Source organism: Muntiacus reevesi, chromosome 22 (genome assembly GCF_963930625.1).
Source record: "Muntiacus reevesi chromosome 22, mMunRee1.1, whole genome shotgun sequence".
Taxonomy (NCBI): domain Eukaryota; kingdom Metazoa; phylum Chordata; class Mammalia; order Artiodactyla; family Cervidae; genus Muntiacus; species Muntiacus reevesi.
This window is the reverse complement of record NC_089270.1, coordinates 9,337,376-9,344,603: the sequence shown is the minus strand read 5'-3', so window position 1 is coordinate 9,344,603 and position 7,228 is coordinate 9,337,376.

Below are 7,228 nucleotides of genomic sequence, written 5' to 3'. Positions count from 1 at the left end.
TAAGAAATCAGAAGACTGAGTCCAGCCCTGCCTAAGTGAGCTATGAAACCATTCAGGTCAGTTACTCAGAGACTACATTTCTTGAGAGGCATTGGTACATTAAGTCTAGGCAATGGTTTTCTTTCACTTTATTTGATAATTATAAAAAATGATGCAACACCTTCAAAACATATTTATGGTTTAATAATTTAAACCATTTGTATAATAAATGATGCAAGGCATAATGCAAAATTGGTTATGCTTTAGTTTCAATTGAGAAAAAACTATTTATCCCCCTTGCTAATGAAACTATTTACATAAAATGTTAACCATTATATATATAAAATCAATCAATTTCAGGTAGGTTCTGAAACTAGAGATAGCACTCCAGGTAAGCAAGGATATTGTTTAAAAAGTTACATGTGTTTGCAGTGGCAGAAGAAGTAATCAGAAATCCCTCTCTAAGGATATTACAAAAGCATATTTATAAATGTGTGAACTAAATAACAAAGATGAGCTATGATTATTAATATTTAGAGTGAAAAATATATAATTTTAATGCATAATTTTCAGGAAGAAAAAAGGAAAAGCAAATCCACTGGACTGATTCACTTATCACTTTACTTCTTTGCCAATCAAATTAGGTTGATTATATTACAACCCTGATGATTTCACTTCATGGAATAAAATGCATTATTGCATCCATCATTTCTCTCCCTGAAAATAACACTCTAAAACATATAGACACAACATTAATCATACTTGATACTGAAGGCAATTTGTATTCAGATACGCTCGAGTACACCACAAAGAATTTACCTTTCATTCAGTGGCATGGATCACACCACAGCCCTAGTCTACAACCTTGAAGGGCCAAGTGTCACCTTTCAAATACTCACTAGGATATGCAGAACTCAGAGAAGCAGATTACTGAACTTAGTAAGAAACCACTTATCACCACCAGTACCCCTTTGTCCAGATTTTTGCCTGAATTATTTTAAAAGGTATGACTATCTGTCTACTCTCACCCTTGTCTCCACTCATCCTCACAGAGCTTTCAAAAATGATCTTATACAAACATATTCCAAAGGGCCGTGGGTGAGGCTGTTCACACGACCCCATTGACTCTTTTGCTAAATACAATCAAACATATCAGGTAAAACATTCGTTAAACACCAAAAAATTTGGAAGAGCGTAAAAAGTAGTGAAAAAAGTAACAGGCAGAATTATGTAGAATTGATTGGACCCAGGGAGCTAACCAGACTATTGTAACATCAAATGTATGCAATGTGTATTTACACTTACCACATGCTTGAATGGAGGGTTGTATGACTTACTGGAGTGATGGGGACAGAATTTCAGGCACAATAACTATTCAACAAGGACAATCTCAGAGCTACTCTTTGGGTATTAAACTGAGACTAAGTCCATCAGGTCCAACTGCAAAACTCTAAGATGGGAGGGAGCATTTCAATACATTACAGTATAAAGTGTGTCTCCTGAAATTGTGCAGTATACAATATGCAAGCAACATGAGAAAATCTATTATGATTCCAAAAGGCTCCACTCAGAAGATAAAGATAAACCTGAAATGAACAAGCCTATTGTAAATTCAGACTACTATAGATATGGCTGCTATGATGCTGAACAAAGTAAGTGGGAAAAAGGAAGTGGGTATTTCCCCTTGTCATATGCCAGTTTTGGCCTGTCAATAATCAATATTGAGGTTGGACTAGCCCTTGCGGTTCTTGTTATGACTGCAAGAGACCCTTCAGTAATAGCCATCAGGAAACCTTGATAAAATAAAGGCTTATTGCTTATAAGACTTGGAACTTCCCTAGCACACTGAGACCACACATGGAGATCACAGATAGAGAGAGAGCTTAGGAATTTGGGGTTTGGGGTCCTGCTTTTATTAATGCTGAGCCCGGAGGGGCTCGGGATTTTGAGGACAAACTGTTTTTCAGTAAATTTAAAACATAAGAGCATGAATTTAAAGCAAGGGTAGAGGAAAAAAAAGCAACTTAAATGGTTAGTTATGAAAATTAACCAAGATCTCTTTAACAAAGGAGCCTCAATATGGGGAGGCTGGCCGTGTGTTTATTTGAGATAGCTTGCTCTTTGAAATGGATGCCTCTTTGAAATAAAGGCCTGGAAGATCCAAGTTTAAATCAGGAAATTGCACTGTGCAAAAACAAACCAACAAACAGACAAAAGAACCTAATACAAGAACAATAATCCTATCTGGGCTTATGCTACACTCTACTTTACTAGTGAGAAAATTCAAGTTTAGAAAGGTAAATGGTACACACAGAGTCATGTAGCTTTTAGTTGTCAGAATTCAACCCAACTCTGTTGGCAGTCTTACTCTCCTTTGGGGACGGGGACCTCTCTTTCCTCACCTGGGGCCACAGGCAACACTGAGAAAGAACTTAGAGTATTGGTTCCAGAGTTTCAAGCATGTCTTTCTTAGACCCTCCATTTTTCAATATGTTTAGATACAGACATAAAATGTAATAAACAGTCAAAATATATATAAATTTCAGCAGCTTTCAGATCCATGTTTACTGATGTCCTTTAACTCTATAAATCATTTTGCCCAACCTAGGAAAAACAGGATTCATCAGCTCTGTGTCAAAATTTCTTTATGTTGCCATATTTTCTCCACTGAATGAAATATATCACCTTTAAAGTCAAAGCTGGTGACACGGAGATGAGGAAACAAACTTTGCCACAGCATCTCAGAATATCACTGTCGAATACAGCCAAATTTTTGTCAAACAAACAAACAAACAAACAAAAAAAACCTGAAAAAAGCACACCACTTAAAAATGCTTGATGCAATTATTCCTGGCTCTATTTTACTCCTATGCATGCTTCAAAAGCTTTTCTGTTACCTCATATGCACAAAAACTGGTTTTAGTAGGATGGTTTATGTTCAAGTCCCAATGTCCTGTATTTCTATCAACAATTCTGTATTGATTTTGGTAAAAGATTATATGTGTGACATTTGGAAGCTGCAGTGGGTATCGGTCCCTATCATATGAAGATAATTGGTCTATCATGAAAAGAAATAGAGACACACATAGAAAGAAACGGATATTTCTGGATAGCAGTTGTGTTCTATGTGCAAATGTGTCACTAAGTCCTAGGTAAGTCTTTGTCCTTATCAAAGTTTGCTAATGAAAACCCTATCTAGATTCCATGAACTAATATGATGACTTTTACTATGGAAGGCATTGAGGCCAGAAGAGAATAAATGAGCAAAGAAGTAATAAAAGATGCATCCAGAGAGATAAAGGGTCATTACATTTGGAGAAGACTTGAGGTCATGGTAATCCAAAAATATAAACTTAAACATATCCCTATGTTATCATTATAAACAGTACATTATATTACTGGCAAAGAGAAGACATGGTGTGTGCCCATACAAATTGCTACTTTTAATTTAGAAAGCAACTAATAAAATATATATATTAATATGATATTTAGAGATGCAAGTTTATACACTTTGAAACTATTTGCTGTTTCTAGATAAAGCCGTTCCATATATTGCATTATTTTCTTAGGTGAGTGCATGAGTGAAAGTTGCTCAGTCACATCCGACTCTTTGTGACCCCGAGGACTATATAGTCCATGGAATTCTCCAGACCATGATACTGGCATGGGTAGCCTTTCCCTTCTCCAGGGGACCTTCCCAACCCAGGAATCTAACCGGGGTCTCCTGAATTGCAGGCAGATTCTTTACCAACTGAGGTATCAGGGAAGTCCTTCTTAGGTAATGTATCTTAAGTAGAAAATTGCAACAATCTAATTCAGAGAGGAAAGTAGTTCCGATGAAAAGGGGCAATACAAGAGTGAGAAATTGTTTGATCACGGATACAATATGGGCTTCCCAGATGGCACTATTCGTAAAGAACCTATATGCCAATGCAGGAGACATAAGAGATGTGTGTTGGATTCCTGGGTTGGGAAGAACTCCTGGAGGAGGACATGGCAACTCATGCTAGAATTCTTGCCTAGAGAATTCCATGGACAGAGAAGCCTGGCAGGCTATAACCAGGGTTGCAGAGTCAGACACGACTGAAGTGACTTAGCATGCACACACACATGGTTGAAACAGCTTTCAGAATGCATTGAGAGGTTGAACGTAGTCCAAAAGATAAAGACAAAAGTCAAAAAGGACACCGAGGTGTCCAACCTTAAAAACTGGAAGAATGGCATCACCCTTGACTGAAATGGAGAGATAATAGAAGAGCCAATTTGGGTTAAAATACAAGTAGATCAGTTTTATACATGTTAGTTTCAGATGCCAACAAGCCTATACATCTGTCCTTGTCCATATTCATCCATTTATTTCCCTCTTGTTATAAAAAAGAGATGACTTAAATCTTCAACTTATCCCCCACATTTATATCCTTACCAAGTCAACTTTACAGTTTTGAGGAGGAAATTGAAAGTGAATAGGAACCCAGAAGTTGATTCTTTTCAGGTAGAAATGCCACTCCCACCCAAAGGAAGGGTTGGAGTACCTTTTGCTATTAATATAGTAAAGAGATGAATCACATCTTCTGTATTTATCTCATCTGAACATACATTATATACACTTGATGTTGGGCATCATGAATCACTCTATGAAATTATATTCACAGCTGGAGTCAGACTGCATATGAACAGACATTTTCAGGGATAAAAGGAAAATAAAATCACTGGAGAACTTACTGCATTTGGCTCATGATTATATCTCAGGTCAGTGATATGAAATGAGAACCAGCATTCTATTTTTTTTTAGTACGTCAGGAAATGGAGGTGCAAAATTAAGCAAATTGCCCCAAATCGCACATAAAGAAAGTTTTAAAATTAGGTTAAAATGCAATTTCTCTGAAATCTCTTAATTTCTGCTATGTATTTTGATATTATATATTTTTGTTTATGAGTCACTTTTTATTTCAAAATGGTAATGAGTCAGTTAATTTGTAGAGAATAGCTAAAGGAAATCGGCAGCTGGTAAGCATTAGGTACTATACTTTGTGCTGCATATGAAGTATTTTATCAGTTTATTCATTCATCATGATAATTTTATTATAGTCATCACATTTTACAAACTATGTTAGATACAGATATTGTATGAAATCTTTGTTTTACCAAGTGTCAGAAAAAACTGGAAATAATTTAAATAAAAAATTAATTCCCTGACTTATGTAATTATGTAAAATAGTAGATGACCTAGGTAGATAAAGCAACAAATAATGTAAGGACCAAGCATTTACCTAGACTGGAGGAACCACTGTACCTACTAGAAATAATTCTCTCTCACAACTTTATGTTATTATATATGGCTTTATTCTTTTAAATAAAGCATCCCTTCCTTAACCTAAGGAAATAAAGTAGCTTTGCCATCAGACACATAATTTTTCCCCCCTTTAACTTTATTTCAAAATGTTAGGGAAATAATTCTAATTGCCATGTCTTCAGCATATGCTTACTGCTCATGGATCATTTGTAGGTAAGAGAAAGGTGTGCACAAAAAGGTTCATACCCATTTCAGCTTCATGATTGGAATGGGAAGTAAGGAGAAGAGAGGTGAAACAGGACCATTTCTCTGTTGCTGCTCAGTCACCAAGTTGTATTTGACTCTTTGCAATCCCATGGACCCCAGCATGCCAGGCTCCTCTGTCCTCCACTATTTCGTTTGCTCAAATTCATTTCCATTGAGTTGGTGATGCTAACTAACAAACTCATCCTCTGATGTCACCTTCTCCTTTTACCTTCAGTCTTTCCCAGCATGAGGGTCTTTTCCAATGAGCGGACTCGGTCTCAAGTGGCCAAAGTATTGGGCTTCAGCTTTAGCATCAGACCGTCTAATGCATATTCAGGGTTAATTTCCTTTAGGATTGACTGGTTTGTTCTCCTTGTAGACCAAGGGGATCTCAAGAGTATTCCTCAGCAGCATAATTCAAAAATATTAATTCTTTGGCACTCAGCCTTCTTTATGGTCCAACTCTCACATCTATACATGAATCCTGGAAAAACTATAGCTTTCACTATATGGACCTTTGTCAGCAAAGTGATGTCTCTGTTTTTTTAACAAGCTGTCTAGGTTTATCATAGCTTTCCTCCCAAAGAACAAGTGTCTTTTAATTTCATGACTACAGTGACTATTCACAGTGATTTTAGAGTCAGAGAAAATAAAATAGGTCGCTGTTTCCAATTTTTCCCCTTCTATTTGCCATGAAGTGATGGGACTACATAACATGATCTTAGTTTTCTAAATGATGAATTTGAAGCCAACTTTTCCCTTTCCTCTTTTCTCCTCATCAACTAACGAGGTTCTTTAGTTTAGTTTAGGCTCTTTTTGCTTTCTGCCATTAGAGTGGTATCATCCGCATATCTGAGGTTGTTGATATTTCAACTGACAATCTTGATTCCACCTTGTAACTCATCCAGCCTGGCATTTCACAGGATGTACTCTTCATAGAAGCAGTGTGACAATATATAGCCTTGTCAAACTCTGCTCCCAATTTTGAACTGGTCCATTGTTACGTGTCCACCTCTAACTGTTGCTTCTTGACCTGAAAGCAAGTTTCTCAGGACACAGGTAAAGTGGCCGGGTACTCCCATTTCTTTAAGAATTTTCCATAGTTTGTTGCGATCCACAGTCAAAGGCTGCAGCACAGCCAATGAAAAGCAGTAGAAATTTCCCTCATTGTTATTGCTGTCATTCAGTTGCTCAGTCATGCCCGAATCTTTGTGACCCCATGGACTGCAGCACACCAGGCTTCCCTGTCCATCACCAACTCCCCCCACTCAAACTCAGGTCTATTGAGTTGGTGATGCCATCCAACAATTTCATCCTCTGTTGTCCCCTTCTCCTCCTGCCTTCAATCTTTCCCAGCATCAGGGTCTTTTCCAATGAGTTAGCTCTTTGCATCAGGTGGCCAAAATATTTGGAGTTTCAGCTTCAGCATCAGTCCTTCCAATGAATATTCAGGACTCATCTCCTTTAGGATGAACTGATTTGATCTCCTTGCAGTCCAAGGGACTCTCAAGAGTCTTCTCCAACACCACAGTTCAAAAGCATCAATTCTTTGGCGCTCAGCTTTCTTTCTGGCTCAGCTCTCACATCCATACATGACTACTGGAAAGACCATAGCTTTGACTGGATGGACCTTTGTTGGCAAAGTTATGTCTCGGCTTTTTAATATGCTGTCTAGGTTGGTCATAGCTTTTCTTCCAAGAAGCAAACATC